We start from the raw sequence: 17,351 nt of genomic DNA on the forward strand, positions 1-17,351 counted from the left end.
GATTTACGAAGGAAATAGGCAAGAATTTGTTTACTAATAGGGTGGTCGACAAATGGAATAGACTTGGTAACTAAGTAGTAAGCGCTGAAACTATCAGTTGTTTATGGGGATGACAGGTGGTGATGGATACGGAGCTGCCTAGTGTAGGCCCTATGGTCTCTTACAGTCTCCTTCATTCTTATGTTATGTTCTCATGTTCATTACTCTCCCGCTTTCCTTCGGCATCTCCTGGTTCTAAGGTAGCTGCTGTTTTTTAGTTTTAATTTTTATTTTGTTCTACCCGTTTTTTTTTTCTTTCTCTGTATTCATTTTATTTTACGAGTGACCGATACAAAAGGATGGTTTTATCTTTTCCTTTTAGTTTTCTTTTCGCCTGCTGAAGCATTTCTATCCCTCATATTGTTTTTTCCGTTTTATTATTATTTTACTCGTGTATATTATTCTATGTTGTATACATGACGGAGTACGAGTTGAATAATTGGCTTGGCTCCCCAATTAATTATTGGTTGTCTGTATACGCCTGATTTGATTTAAAAGCATTATGATGGCTACCCCGAGGAGACCCCTTAATAATATCGGAGACAATGCGTCTCGTCACGATGGCTCTACTGAGCACTCCGAATAGAAGAACGGATCAGAGTGCTAGACATTCCGTGGTAAATTGACTTTTAATTCATTCCTGTACGTCCCCTACCAGGGGGCGTACTCACCCCTGCATTTCTCAGAGTACCTTGCGGGGATGGGGCCGGCCTATGGTGCGGATAGACCCTCAAAGCGCACAACTCTTGCGCCATTTTTTTCATCTCGTTTTATTTTTTAAAAGGGCGAATTGAATACAAGAAAAGTCTTTGCTCTCACCACCGAACCAACTGTACATCAAGCAAGAGGAGAGCGTCCCCCCGTGGACAAGCAGCAGCATCTCCATATTCAGCGATGAGGAGAGTGAGCACCCCAATGTGGCAAATTACCTCCAGCGATTCCAAGCGCTTCAGGACCAAACCCTCGCTCGGTAAAGACGCACTAACCAGCGGCACCTGTGCCCCTCCTCCGGGACCGGAGGCAAACCCCTGTCCCCGCAAAGACAACTGCCCTCCCGTCGAAGATCAGTCGTACGGCCACCCTCCCCCTCGCAGGTGATCGAGGAAGCCAGAGCAACGGGCGACGGCCCGCCGTGCCCTTCGTATGCCTCTGTGGCTGCTGCATCCACAGAAGGTGAATGGTGGGTTGTTGCGTCCTGCCGTAAACGCCCCACTAAGCCCAAACCCGACGTGGGACCTACAAAGTTTCCGGTACTCATTATGCCGGATGCAAACCCTGCACGTTTCCACAAGCTAGGATCCTGGCGACAGGCGCAGCTTGTCAAGAACGCAGTAGGGCCTGTCGACGGCATTCACCAGACACCGTCAGGCGGATGGATCATCAGCTGCTTATCAGAAAGCCAGCAAGGCTGTCTCTTACGCACCAAGGCACTCAAATCTGACCACGCTGACCCAATCAAAATCCTAACAAGAATACCGAAAACAATCGTAGTAGGAGTTGTCAAAGGAGTTCTCCTCGAGGAAGATGCCGAGAAATTACCGAGAGCTGATTGGGAGGCCCAGCCACCCAGGGCCTACCAGTCGACATCAAAAGGCTCCACAAGGGACGGCACGGCTACCGGCTCAGTGAGAGTGGCCTTCCTCATGGACGCCCTCCCCTCCACCGTGAAGCAAGGATACACACTACACTAAGTGGTCCCCTACATTGCCCCAGTGCGGAGGTGCACAAGATGCCAACTGCTGGAGCACTCCAAAAAGGAATGTCGCAGCAATGCTCCCCGGTGCGCCAAATCCGGCAAACGCCACGCCACACAGGATTCCAAGGACCAGCAACTATTCTGTGTGAACTGCTGCGGAAACCACTGCGGCCTATCCTAGGTGCCCAGAAGTGGCAATAGAAAGAATAGCGCATGAACTTAAAAAAATCAGCGCTACACCACTTTTTCGGAGCCCCTGACTGTCGCCAGGGGACGCTGGGACCCCCACCTAAAGGAGGAGTGGGCGAAGGACCGCGACTTTGCTGCACCACCCAGGCAGCAAACACACGTTCTCAAATTTCCCTGAATGCTGCCAGTCAGCCTTTGCGCTTTCTCGAGAAATCGAGAAAAGACATAGGAACTGGAACATCACCTTTAAATACCTGCCGACCGGAGAGATTCTCATCACTCCTAAGGACGAGGCCGCCACTTCTGCCCTTGCCAAGCTAAAGGAGGTCAACGGAAGGAGGGTCAACCTCCAGAGAGTGGAAGGAGCGGAGGAGACAAAGATGATGTTGCAGGGATGGTCACCGAACAATACCCTTGACGCCATCAGAGAGCAACCACAGGTGATCAAGGCAGAAAGATCCACCTAGAGGAAAGAAGAGACAAGGCAGGTTGTGGTTACCCTCCGGGGGCCTACACTGAAGGAACTGGACTTTGGTATGTGGGGCACATTCCCATTACGCACCTTTGTGCCGGATTCTATGAGGTGTTTCCGCTGCCAACAATATGGGCATCACCAGAGGCAGTGCAAGCGCTCGTTCAAGTGTAGCATTTGTAGTGGCCCACACATCACCGAAACGTGCATTACGAAGCACAAAAATAATGAGGAGACAACGGCCAAGTGTCCCAACTGCGGCAAGACCCATCACGCCTGGAACTTTTCCTGCGGCATCCACAGAGATGAGGCCAAGGCTACGAGAGAGGTGTACAAAGCCAGGGAGGACTACATCCCGCCCCCGCCCCTCGTCCCTCGGTGTGGAAACACCCTCGGCAACCAAGGGAATCCCGTCAGCACCCTTCAACACTGTCGCCTGCGCTAACAGAGGCTGGGCTCCCTCAGCGGTCACGGTTCCACAACAGAACCAAGGATCGCAGCCCCCTGGCAGAACCTCCTGTCCAAAAGGAGCAGCAACCGGCGCAAGCCCCTTCACGGGCCTCGACCTTTCAGGACGACGAACTGATGCAGTTTGTCATGGCCGCCGCGGCTGCGCTCGCCCGCCACCTGGGGAACTCGGAGGACCAGGTCAAGAAAGCTACGGGCTTCTTCCAAGGACATAACGCAGGCTATGGTCTCCATCAAGAAGAGCTCATCTGCCACCAAGACCTCCACGTCTCCATCTGCTGCACCAGGTGTCACCCAGGTGTCCAAGACCCCTCCAGTGACCCCATCTTCTGCTCAGCCTCCCCCAGTACCCTCGACCAGTGCCCAGACACACGAGGGGGATCCAGCGCCCACCCCAGTCTGCACAGAGCCACCGATGCCTGTTAATCAGGTCCAAAAAGGCAAATCAGGAACCAAGAGTGCCGCAGGAGCCGCGACTCGCACTAAATTGCCCGAGGGCCCAGTCCGAATCACACGGAATCGGATGAGGCAAGAAGTTACCCTCTCTATGGCAGGTGGCGCAGCGTTTGTGGCTGGTTTCCCTGACGCACCTATGGAAAAAGCAGGAATTGATACGGACACTGACGTTAATAGTGAGGGCTCTTCTCCACCGTCAAGCCCATCGTCATCAGCGGAATCCTCAGAAGACAGCGAACACCATGGATAATACTCCTACAGTGCGCTCGACCACCCGGACTGTTCGCTTCCTCCAATGGAACATCCTCGGATACAGTCACTTCTGCAAGCCATCACAAGGCAGGAGGAAAAGCAAGTCATCCTCCTGCAGGAGACCCTGGTGGGAGAGGAAGAGATCAGGATCTCCGGATACCACGTGTTCGTGTTACCCCAAACGGACACAAACAGAGATTGTACGACCCTCGTCCATGCATTCATCCCATGTTCGAGAGTAGAACCACAAATAGAATGTGGGGAAGTCGTGGAGGTGTTCGTAGTTCAGTGTATAACATTTACAAGGCCCCTAAGCATGGACACTTGGACCTGGGGAAGTATGCACCGTCGCGGAGGACGATCAGTACATCGCAGGATATCTAAATACTCACCACCACATACTTCAGCGTCACCTGCAAACTCGTCGGGCGACACGTCGAAGAAATCTTGAACACCAACCCGGGTGTGGTCCTACTGAACGACGGGTCGCCGACACATGTACGGCATGGGAGGCTCGATCTCTCCGTCTCCTCCACATTGCTGCATCGGATGTCGAGGAGCATCAACGGCTACGAGTGATCACTTTGGAATAGACATGTCGCTCACCGTAGCCCCGCCATTTCCAATGGCCCATAGAGCATGAAGGTGGAACCCGTGCAATGCCAATTGGCCGCTGTTCAGGGACAAAGTGGCTCACGAGGTCGCCACCGACGCTCTGGCCATGGTGGAGTTGGATGATACGGAGGCCTCACTGGTCTCTGCTATTCATGCAGCGGTAGAGGAGGCAATTCCTAAGACCGCCCTCAACAGGAGGAGACATCGTGATGGTTGGTACTACAACCAGGAGATCAAGGATGCCAACCACAGGGTCAACCTCCTACGTAAGATCCTGCGCCGACACCACAACCCTGCCAACCTGGCCAACCTTCGGAGTGCCGTCGAAGAGGCCAAAGAGACAGCTCGACGTGTGCGTAGCAACAAGTGGCTGGAATGGTGCCAAAGATTTAGCGAGTCCACTACGCTAAAGGATCTGTGGAGGAAACTCCACATAGCTACCAGTCGTACTCCACCTCGCCGTGCTCTCAGTGCACCACAGTGCGAGGCAGAAAGTCTGGCGCAAAAGTTTGCCAAAGGCACGGACACAGCCACGCTACCCGTCGAGCTCCAGCAGAGGCAGGCTATGCTACACCAGCCAAGAGGGGCCAGGGTACAAGCCGCCATGGGTGACGCGGACACGCCATTCACCGTCCATGAGCCTCACGTAGGAGAGCCACCGACACTGCTACAGGGAGCAACCTGGTGACGTACTCCATGATTGCACACCTGGGGGAGGCTGGTGAACAAGCACTCCTCCAGGTGCTAAACAGTAGTTGGTCCTGTGAATGACTTACTTCCAACTGGAACCAGGCCGACATCGTGCCTATCCCTAAGCCTAGGGAGCCCGGAAAATACCGTCCTATCTCCCTGACGAGCTGCCTGGGGAAGGCCATAGAGAGGATGGTTCTTCGAAGACTCCTGTGGAAACTGGGACCATACCAGAGAACCTCTATGGTTTCACCAGAGGGGTGGGCACGGCTCAATGCATCGCGACGCTCCTGAGCCATGTGGAGCAAGGTCACGCCATGGTCGTCGTCTCCGACTTAGAAAAGGGATTTGAGCTAGCTAGTCCCGCTGCAATTTAGGACACACTTGCTGCCAGAGGAATCCAGGAGAAACTGTTAAGATAGATTGACACCTACGCACTTTTTTGTTACGACGTGGGGTCGTGCCACCTCGTGGTGGAAACACCCCAAAATGTGCCAACGTCGTTACACATGTTGCGACGCGAGTGTGATGTCTTGCGGCATGGCACGAGGTTGTGTTGCGATGTCTTGCGCAGTGCAGCGACGTGGACGCGGTGTTTCCTTGCGAGGTGTCACGGGATAAGGCGAGGCGTTTACGCACCCTTGCGTCATAATTACGCAGTGTTGCGAGGTACCTGCGAAGTGTCACATAAAAAGTGCCCAAGCTACCAGGGGTATATGTATATATATAATATATATATATATATATATATATATAATATATATATATATATATATATATATATATATATATATATATATATATATGCATGCCTTGTTAAAATCGACAGCATTAAGGAGGTTGTTAATCTTCTTATGGGTATTCTCCAGCTTTCTAACCAATACTCTGCCATTTGGAGGGTGGGCATAGACCAAGTTGCCAAAATGATTCATTTATATAATATTTCTCCTTATATACCTAATACTTATTCTTTAAAGTCTAGAGATGAATTCATAGACATCTTAAGAGATAATAAGCCAAACGGCTTCCTAGCATCGTTGGATACTGCTAGTTTATTTTCAAACGTACCTGTGCTTAAAACTATTAACATCATTTTGGAATATGTTTATGAACACGCAGATTTCCCCCCTCCAACCATCCCGAGGCACATAATGGAAGAGATGCTGAGAATCTGCACTACTGAGGCCCCCTTTAAATGTCCGGAGGGAAAGTTGTATGTCCAGCACGACGGGATAGCGATGGGCTCCCCCCTGGGAGTACTCTTTGCCCAAGCGTTCATGTCGACAGTAGAGGAAGCAGTCTTTCAGGATGGCGTTACCAAACCATCATTATACTACAGGTACATCGACATCTTTGTGTGCACACAATCAGAAGCCCTTCTCGAGGGATTAAGACTGCGCCTCCAGGAGGAATCCGGTCTTAGCTTTACGACGGAACTGAACAAGGATGGCAAACTCCCTTTCCTTGATGTTTTAGTGGACGCTTCATCCGGGGAATTTACCACGAGTGTGTACAGGAAACCTACGAACTCTGAAAAAATGTTTGAACTATAAAAGTGAGTGACCGACAAATTATAAAACCAGTGTGATTAGAGCGTATGTCCGTAGGGCTATCAAAGTTTGTTCTTCTTGGCAGGCACTGCATATAGAACTGCAGCACATTCGCCAGTTTCTGGTAAATAATGGTTTCCCTAATAGTGATTTTGATGCAATTTGTAATAAAATGATGTGTGACCACCTTTCCCCACAAACATCATCTAAGCCCCAATTCATTAATATCTACTACCATAACATCTTCACCAAGGGTTACAAAAAAGATGAGAAAATCATTAAAGATATCATCACTAAAAACTGCACACCCAGTTTCTAAAGAGAAGGAAATCCGCGTGGTTGTATACTACTCCAACCCAAAAACTAGCTCATTGGTAATAACTAACAACTTGATCCTTATTCAATCGAGTGCTTACCAGTGATGAAAAGTGGGTTCTGTACAAAACTCCCAAGCGTTCCAGACATTGGTTGTCACCTCAGGATGCTGTCCCTCACACCGCAAGACCACCTATGCAAGATTATGCTTTGTGTCTGGTGGACAGGTCGTCAAGTGGTTCATTAGGAGCTGCTACCAACGAGCCAAATGGTCACTGGAGACCTATACTCGCAGCCAAAGACTATAAAGGAAAGATAGGAAGATTTAAATTGCGCCTGTTAATTTAGTAATTGGCAACCGAGTTTCAGTAACGCATAAACGAACACACACGAAACTTACTCGATTTATTGATCACTAGCCGCGAAAGCATGGTAACTGATGTAGAAGTCGGTGAATCTGTTGCAAATAGCGATCACAACTTAGTTAGATTAAAACTCCTAAACAATTTTAGAATAGATACTTGTGCTTCTAAAATACCCGATTTCAGTAAAGCTCAGTTCATAGAACTACGCCAGGAGCTTCAGCTTACAGATTGGGAGGCAAAATTAAACGAAAGGCCTGTAGATCAGATGTGGGAAATATTTCAAAATACGCTAAGATGATTCAAACTTACATTCCTTTTAAGGACAGACGTCCCCCAAATCAGGCTCGCCCAAAGTGGCTCGACAAAGAAACTGAAAAAAGTATTGCTAAAAAGAGACAGGCTTATAAGAAATATAAGTGCTCGGGTGCATCTAATGACTATGAAAGTTATATATCAATACAGAGAGATTTAAAAAAGACAATAAGAAAAAGAAAACGACAATACGAAATGAACATCGCTGATAAATCCAAAGAGAATCCCAAAGAATTCTATAGTTACATTAGAGATAAAAAGGTTGTTAGGAATCACATTGGTCCACTATTATCTGCTGACGGTCAACTTGAATATTCAAATGAAGGAATGTGTAATATCTTAAACAATTATTTTAGCTCGGTATTCGTAAACGAAACACCTCAAAGTGAATTCCAAACTGAAATCTGTGAAAAGTCTGGGGTAAACTTACTCACTACGGTAAATATAACAAAAGAAAAAATTAAAAGGTGTATAGACAAACTCAAAGTTAATAAAACACCAGGGCCTGACGGTTGGCATCCAAGAATCTTAAAGGAAATGAAAAATGAGATTGTTGTTCCATTAGAAATTATTTTCAAGAAATCCATCATATCCAGAGATGTCCCAAGAGAATGGAAGCTAGCTAACGTTACTCCCATATTCAAAAAAGGTGACAAAAAGAAACCAAATAACTATAGGCCTATAAGTTTGACTTCAATCGTAGGAAAAATAATGGAAACTATCATCAGAGATGCTATCGAATATCATTTAGAAAGTAACCGTTTGATAAATGATAGCCAGCATGGTTTCAGACGGAAACGTTCTTGCGTCACTAACTTACTCGAATTCTACAACACAGTTATCTCGAATTATGACAAAAGAAACAATATAGATTTAATATATCTAGACTTTGCAAAAGCTTTTGATACCGTCCCACACGAAAGACCACTTACTAAATCAGCTTTGCATGGAATAAGTGGTAGCCTATTAGGTTGGACTAGTAATTGGTTGAAAGGTCGAAAACAGAGAGTTGTTTTAAATGGAAAAACTTCTGGATGGAAAAGTGTTGCAAGTGGAGTTCCTCAGGGTTCCGTTCTTGGGCCACTTCTATTCATAGTATATATAAATGATATAGACCATGGACTAAAATCTACTGTTTCCAAATTTGCTGATGATACAAAACTGTGCGGAGTGGCAAATGATCACTCAAACCAATTAGATATTCAAGAAGATTTAGATAAATTACAGCAATGGTCTGAAAAGTGGCTAATGAAATTTAACAAGTAAATGCAAGGTAATGCACATAGGTAAAAATAACAGTAAGTACGATTACAAGTTCTTTGGAAATTCGTTAACAAAAGTGGATAGTGAAAAAGATCTCGGCGTAATTATCAGTAACGACCTCAAATCATCCAAGCAGTGTATTTCAGCCTCTGAGAAAGCAAATAAGATTCTGGGATTGATTGCGCGATCTTTTGATTTCAAAAGTCCATCACTCATTAACAAGCTATATAAATCGTTAGTTCGTCCACATTTGGAATATGCTGTTTCCGTATGGTCACCGAATCTCATTAAAGACATTGACAGACTGGAAAAAGTACAACGGCGAGCCACAAAACCGATTCCAAATATCAAAAATAAATCATACGAAAATCGACTTAAGCACATGAATCTGTTTTCCCTAAAAAAGTGTAGATTCAGAGGTGATTTGATACAGGTCTCTAAAATTCTAAAGGGAATTGACAACATCAAAAGTGTCCGGAAATAGATTCAATTTGGAAGTAGGTAGAAACAACTTTGCCAACCGTGTAGTTAATGAATGGAATAAACTTCCTGAACAGATGGTGCAATGTAGTTCAGCTCGAAGCTTTAAGGATCATTTAGATAAATACCTAAGATGCTGTAATGATTATAATTTATGTTATATTATTTGTTTTTGTTTTGTTATAATTTGTCTGTCTGATTTTCATTTATTATTAGTTATATGTCAATTTATTATCAATTACTATTTACCTGTTTGTTTATTATTTAACTATACCTATGCATTTATTTATGTATTTTATTTGTTATTTACATTATTATAGTTTTAATTTATTATTAATATGATTTTTTTTTTTTTTTTTTTTTTTTGCATCCGACCTAGATATGTATCAAAAGGTCTCCTGTCGGCATGCTCCGCCTTTGTAATCCTTTGAAACCGTCCAGAGTAGAGATGGCGTTACTGGTCTGTCGTCTGTTTGTTTACATTTTTCACAGGCGGCAAATTTGACATTTTCAGTGTGTATGAAGTCAATGTAAGCATGGCAGCTCTAGTGAACAAGTCACATGCATGCATTATTTGTATGAAAAGAAAAGAAACTGACCCCGATTTTATATTTCATAGGTTCCCTAAGGATCAGGAACAGTAAGAATATTCATTAAATCTTCGTTTATTAATTTAATTAGTGTAAATATGGTAAACTAAATTAAGTTCGCGTTCAGGCCTTGTTTCAGGCTTTGTTACCCATGGCACATGTTACCTAGAAATGATTCTAGAAGCTTTAACTTGTATTTTGAATGAAAATGAAAATTTACATTTGTTGCCACGGCTTCTATTATTTAGAAACGAGCATTTCATGTATTTAGCAAAGAGCATTTCAAAATGTGATCCTGTGGTAAAGAACTACCTCATGATTTAATGATCTTACCAGGGTAAATGGCAACTCTACTACATTTAATATGTTCATTTTGTATATTAAAACAGATGCTTCAAATGGAAAATAGCAATCAACGTTATCCAGATCAATGGAAAGACACCAGAACAACTAAACAGAAGCTACCGGGTATGCAGTAGGCATTTCTCAAGAAAGAATTATTTGGATGCAAAATCCAACAGGCTCTGTCACAACGGATGTCCAGATCAAAATCTAGAGGGTATGTCTTATCATAATTTTTATAAGTTGTTGAAAGGTACTGGGATGGCTGCATTGAGGAAGAAAAATATTAGTACACTAATAAAAAAAGGACTAAAATTTACATTCTTACAGAAACTACAGATTAAAAAACAAATTCAGATGATATATAAAGTATTTTGGCCTTCGCTCTTGCCTTGAGTACGAGGTGGATACAGTATGTTTTGGGGGTTTTAGGGAGCTTGCTTGTCTTCCGTCAATCACATCCTCGGGCTACACCTAGCTCTGGCCTTTCTGCGTCTCCCTAAAACTCCAGGTTTCCAGATAAAATGGTTTAATATTGGGATTTCATCTCAGATGACTGGAGTGTGGTCTTTTCAGTGACATTTACTTTTTTATCAATAATGTTTACATATATCAATAATTTTGAAAGTGAAAATAGCATTACATTAAGCAATTGGAAACACTGGATAGTGTAACACTGAACTCTTTTGGTATGTATGGTTATTAACACAGTACAATTTAAAAATGTATAGATGTTGTCTGTGCATCATAATACGAAGATTATATTAATAGATATATGTATATATATTTTTTACTGAGTTTTTTTTTATATCAATTAATTAACTGACAGTCTAACTGATTTACAATAACAAAAACAAACCAATAAGTACTGTGTAAATTATTTAAGATATATTAACTGCAATCATATTAATGAATAGATTATGGTACTTATAATTTTTTTCAATCTCTATATTTACATTGTATAAAGTAAGGAAATTGTATGGATTGGTTTTTACTTGTATTGCTTCTACAAGCAAGCATTTACAATTTGTAATGTCTAACTTATGCTTAGCATTACATAAAATCTTGTTTTATATTGATGTTTACTGGAATCATTTACTTTCCAGGGTCTTCATGCAGCTTCCCTGCTAAAAAGAAAAAACAATATGCAGTTATCCATAGACAGAGAATGCAAATATGCAGATTATTAAAGAAAATTGAGAAAATAAAGGTAAGCAAAGAAAATCACAAAACAGTACACCCCACCCTCTGCAATTATAAAAAAACGTTTGAAATTACCTCAAAGGACCAGCACTAGACTTTTTTCAAACCCAATTGAAGTTATCCGGAGTTTAAAAATTTGGCAGGAGATATTCACTAACACAACGATGCCTAGCACTAGGACTGTACTTCAAAAGTGCTAGAGCTTACAATTTTTTGGCCAGTATCTTTACATTGCCTTCAGTTCGGATGCTTAGGTATTGGGTGTCCCAAATCAATTTCAACGTAGGCTGGAACGAGGCTGTTTTAAAACTACTAAATAAAAAAGCAGCAACCATGGAAGACAAAGACAAAGTCTGTGGCATAGTGTTTGATGCAATATCAATCAAAAGCAGTCTCCATTTTAACATGAAAAAAGACTTGATTGAAGGATATGAAGATCTTGGCCAGTATGGCAGAAAAGAAGAACTTGCTCAGTATGCCATGGTTTTTATGGCAAAAGGTCTTTGTTCTAAATGGAAGCAGGTCTTAGGGTATTTTTTGTTTTCAAAATCAATAAAAGCAGATATTTTATATAAAATGGTGCATGATTGTGTGGCAAATTTAAAGGAAGTGGGATTGTTACCCAAATTCATTGTTTGCGATCAAGATCCAAACAATAGGAGCTTGTCGTAAACTTACCATATCACCCCAGTCACCTTTCTTTTTTCATAATGGTGAAAAGGTTCATTTTTTTTATGACACTCCCCATCTTATGAAAAGTGTACGTAGCAATTTAAAAGTACATGACCTACAAGTAGGGGACAAACTTGTCTCCTGGAAATATATTGAACAGTTTTATTTGAAAGATTCAAAAAATGTTATCAAAATTAGCTCCAAAATTAACAGACTCTCATATTTTTAATTCTGGATTTGATAAGATGAGAGTCAATTTAGCATCACAGGTCTTCAGTCGTACTGTAGCAGCTGGAATAAATACTCATGCAGTTTTAGGTGCTTTACCACCAGAAGCTGTAAATACAGCAGTTTTTATAAATAATCTAGATGAGTTATTTAATGTGTTTAACAGCAATAGTTTATTTCATTATAAATCTAGAAAATGTGCTATAGCTGACAACAATGATAACATTGAATTTTTAAAACAAATGTCAGAATGGTTAAAATATTTTAAGTTTAAGGGCTCAACAAGGACTATTCCTTGTATAGAAGGGTGGATTTTGAATATCTCAAGTTTGATAAATTTGTGGGAGGATGTTAAAGAGAGGAATTTTAATTTTTTTATAACAAACAGAATCAACCAAGATTGCCTTGAAATCTTTTTCAGTGTACAAATTCTGGGGGTAATAGTGACACCCCAACTGCCCCTAAACTGAATAACTTGATCAAAAATGTTATGTGTAACCATCTGATGAAGCACACCCTAAAAGGCAATTATTTAGATGACGAAACCCCAATACTACAGTACCTGAAGATCTGTGATGCGGAAAAGAAATTATCAAACAGTGATTTTGAGAATAAATATATAACCGATGTATATTTCCCTGCTAGGGATAATTCTACAATTCAAGATTCACTCCAGAATATTCTAGTAGATTCAAATATTGATAACTTTAATCCACAAAACACCATAAGTGAGAGTGAATCACCTATTATTGACCTACAAAAAGAAGAGAACTTAAGAAGTTTCTCTAATTTTAATCCATTTGAAGAGGAGTCAATAGAGTTATCTGATGTAGGTGATGCTCATCCGATCACTCCAGAAATAATCGATTTTATAAATAACTTCAATCCTATGGAAAGTGATGATGCTACTATAAATGAAAAGGATAGCATCATAAATATGAATGCTGTAACATATATTGCTGGCTATGTTTGCTATAAACTGTTAAAATTTCATAAATGTGGCTCTTGTGAACATTCATTATCAAATGGAGATAAGAATGATGTTAGTATTGATAGAAATAATATTTTCTTAAGAAATAAGGATTTGGAAAAGCAAAAATTGTTAGTTTATCCTAGCAGCAGTCTTACATCATTAATAGAAAATTATGAGTTTTTATTCAATGATAATATTAAAGATTTATTGGTAGAAAATAATATTTTTTCAGAATTTGACGCAGATTCTCAAAAGTTTTCCTGTACATAAGCTTAATGTTTGTGAAGGTGTTATGGACAATATTGTAGGTATATATGCTAAAATGCATTTATATTATTATATAAAATTCTTAAACCAGAAAGTAAAGAAAATGTAGTATTTCTACATATTCATGTCCAAAAAAAAACAGGAAATTAGCCAAAATTTCACATACTTGAAAATTATATATTGATCACTGTTAATGGTGATGGCTCCATATATGTATGGATTTAAGAAATAATTTTATGATTTCAGAAATACAACATTATGAGTGTAGGGACATCTATTACGGTATGTATAATGTGCAGTGGTACATGCACACACTATGCATGAATGTTAAGCATGCTTTTATTTGTCAGGCATGATTTCTTTTGGTTTTGATTTGTTTATCAAATGTGTACGTTTTTTATGTATTATTTGTGTTTCTTTATTTGCATGTATTTGTGCACGTTTTTGTGTTTTGTTATTAAAAAGAATGCATATTTTTTTATGTTGATTTTGAATCTATTTTACTAATGCTTTTTGTGTGTTTACTTTTTGTTTTGTCTTGTTTTTTCAAATGTAAATGTGATTTCTTTATTTAAAATGTTTTGCTTTCTTCTATCACATTGCATGTTTTGTATAAACAAGTCGCTTTGTTCTGTTTATTATTGTTGTAATTCACTGCATGTTTCAGTAGAAGCACAATATTTAAATGCTTACAACTGTTTGAATATGTCGAATAAGCATGTTTCTTTTTTATTTCAAAAGTAATGCAATAAACTAATGTTGATGCTCTCTAAACCACCTATGCTCTGTATTGTAATGTATTGCATCTCATTATATCTGAGCTTTACTTTTTGTATTGTCATTTTGCACTTGTTTTTGTAATTTTTATTTGCCTAAGATTGTTGCATTTGTTTACATGTTTAGAAAACATATTTGTTTAAAGCCTATCAATGTTTATATATTAAGAATAAATTCAACTAATGAATTGTGTGTTTATGAAGTCACTTTTTCATTCGGATATATTACTTGGTGCATTCTAGTAGCCACCTCAGCCAAAGTCATACTAACCTAAACAAAAACCATGTAAAAAGGGAAGCAAAAATCGAATGAGCCTTGGGAGGTAGGAGACATTCACTTCCTCAAGCTGAAAGAACCTACCCCAGCCTATGTGATAAATGTATATGGTAAAAATGAGAAATAGAGGACACTCACTAGCAAATAAAAAAGATAAAATAAAATAACACAATAAAAGGGTAAGAAATACATAAGAAGGAAATACAAGAGCAGGCATATGATAAACTATGAGAAGTGGAAGACACTTGCTAATTCTGAAAGAACCAGAACATTATATATATAAAGATAGATATAAATATATAGGTATATCCCACTAATGAATTTTTAAATATTGGCAATAAAAATATACAAGAATGCACTTCTGCATTTTATTGGTCCTTATTATACAATAGCAGTTAATGTGAATGTAGCTGCCATACAGAAATGCATCTGTGTCATATGTGCAATCCATTTCAAATATATAAGGCACCAATTGCAAATGCATATTTGAAAATTGAAAAGAATGTAGCATTGATACCAAAGTAATATACATATATTTGCTTTGATACATTTTCAACATATATGTGTCGGAATTAGTATACTGTATGTACTACATTTAGGATAATGATAATATCTAAAATATTTTTTACAAATGTTCCTTAAAACGGGTAATGGACGTATGAAAATTTGAAAATTCCGCCTTAGAGCTTTACCGTTCGCTTCATAGATGGCGCTATTATGGAAGTGTTTGGCAACTTTTTAACGCACGCACTTTTTATATGTATTTGGTCCGAGTCTTCCTATCTTTCCTTCATAGTCTTTGCTCGCAGCAATTGATACGTGTGCAACAGGCACTGCGCCAGAAGGAGCCAGCACTGGTGAATCGCAAAGGTGTGCTTTTCCTCCATGACAATGCCAGACCGCATGTCGCGTGAGTGGTCAGGGATACCATACAGCAACTTGGGTGGGAGACTTTGTGCCATCCACCTTATTCACTTGACCTTGCACATCCGATTACCACCTCTTCCACTCCCTGGATAATCATCTTCGTGGGAAATCCTTTACCAATGAAGCAGGCTTGCGCCAAGCCCTTACGTTCTTTGCGTCCAAAAATCCCGAGTTTTACCACAAAGGGATTGATCAGCTGGAGACATGTTGGCAGGTGCTGGAAGCTGATGGCGATTACCTCGAACACTAACTATAAGTTACACATACTGTAGAGCGTGTTTTTTTTTTTGTTTTTTGTTTTTTTTTAAATGGACAGAACTTTTTTGGTTACCTTGTATATTAGGGATGGAAGAGAAGTATAACTTAAACAGGACTATGAGGACTACAAGAATTAAGGAGGAAAAAGTAAACAATATATTAGAATTAGTTCGGGAAGATGAACCTGAAATTGGGAAACAAATAGAAGAAATGTATAGGCTCGGGAAATATAATACAGATAGACCAAACCATTTAAGATTAAATTCGGGTCACAAACGACAGCAGCAAATATCTTGGCAAAAACAGGGAAACTAACAGACAGTGAATATAAAAAGGTATGGATAAAAAGAGAAATGAATAAAGAGGAAAGAGGAGGAAAAAACGAAAAGAAGCTAAGGAAAAAAACGAGAACAGAACAAAGTCAGAAACAGAGGAATTCTATTGGAGAGTAGTGAATATGAAAGTGAGAAAATGGCTCATAAGTGAAAAACAAAAGGAAAACAGAAAATACAATGGAAGTAGCAGAAAATTAAGAGTCTTACACAAATATAGATGGATTAATAACAGGCTTGAACGAACTGAATGATTATCTGAAGGAAAAAGAACAGGACATAATGGGAATTGTAGAGACAAAATTAAAAGGTCCACTACCACCCAACAGTGTAGGACAGTGGTTCTTAACCTTTTCCAGTGCCCATACCCCTTGATATCTCAGAAAAATGTTCTCGTACCCCCAATACAAATACAATGCAAATATATGAAAAGGATGAGTGATGCAAACCTTGTTTGCTTTCTCGTTGTAAATATACAGTACCATTGCACTGGCTATCATGTCTCGTACCCCCAGGTTTAAGGTTTCATACCCCAGGTTAAGAACCACAGGTGTAGGACATGATGCATACAATTACTGGATTAGAAAGAGAGAGACAAAACAAGGGGGTGGAGATATGTTCCTGACTAAGAAGGATAACGTGAGGAATGTCACATATGGAAAGAATAGAGTAGAGATGATTATGATGGAAGTGGAAGACAGAGACAGGAAGAACAGAAAGTTTGTAATAAATCATATGCCTCCAAAAACGGCCTCATGGGAAGAGAAATGTAAAAGTATGTTAGAAGACAAGGATAACATTAAACAAGATAATGGAAGATGTAAGAATAGTTATAATGGGAGACTTTAATTGCAAAGAAGTCTGCCGGGAAGAGATGACAGTAAGGGGGGGGGGGGAGATGACTCATGGGGAAATGTTCTACTTGAGATGATTATTGACCATACAATGAGACAATGGATTCAAGAGAACACTAGGTATAGAAATGAAGAAGAACCATCGAGACTGGACCTAATAATCACATCAGAACCTGAAATAGTGGAAAAGATTGAATACAAGACTAATAAGTAAAAGTGACCACATATTGATTGAACTGGAATTAAGTGAGGAAAAATACATGAAAAGAAATGAACAATATAGAAAAGGAAGATTGATGTATGAATAAAAAAAATTTGATAAAACTGGGAAAGAATATACAAAGAGGAAACAAAAGTGTTAGAGAAATGGAATATTATGACAAAAATTTATAAAGGAAAAGTATGTCCCAAGACAAAAGGAAGAAAAAGAATATGTAAAGAGCCGGTACAACAAAAGTTGTAGGGAGTTAAAAGACAAAAGAGATAAAGC

This window comes from Oratosquilla oratoria, unplaced genomic scaffold, assembly GCF_046742065.1.
Source record: "Oratosquilla oratoria isolate Oo_2021 unplaced genomic scaffold, ASM4674206v1 SCAFFOLD142, whole genome shotgun sequence".
NCBI lineage: Eukaryota > Metazoa > Arthropoda > Malacostraca > Stomatopoda > Squillidae > Oratosquilla > Oratosquilla oratoria.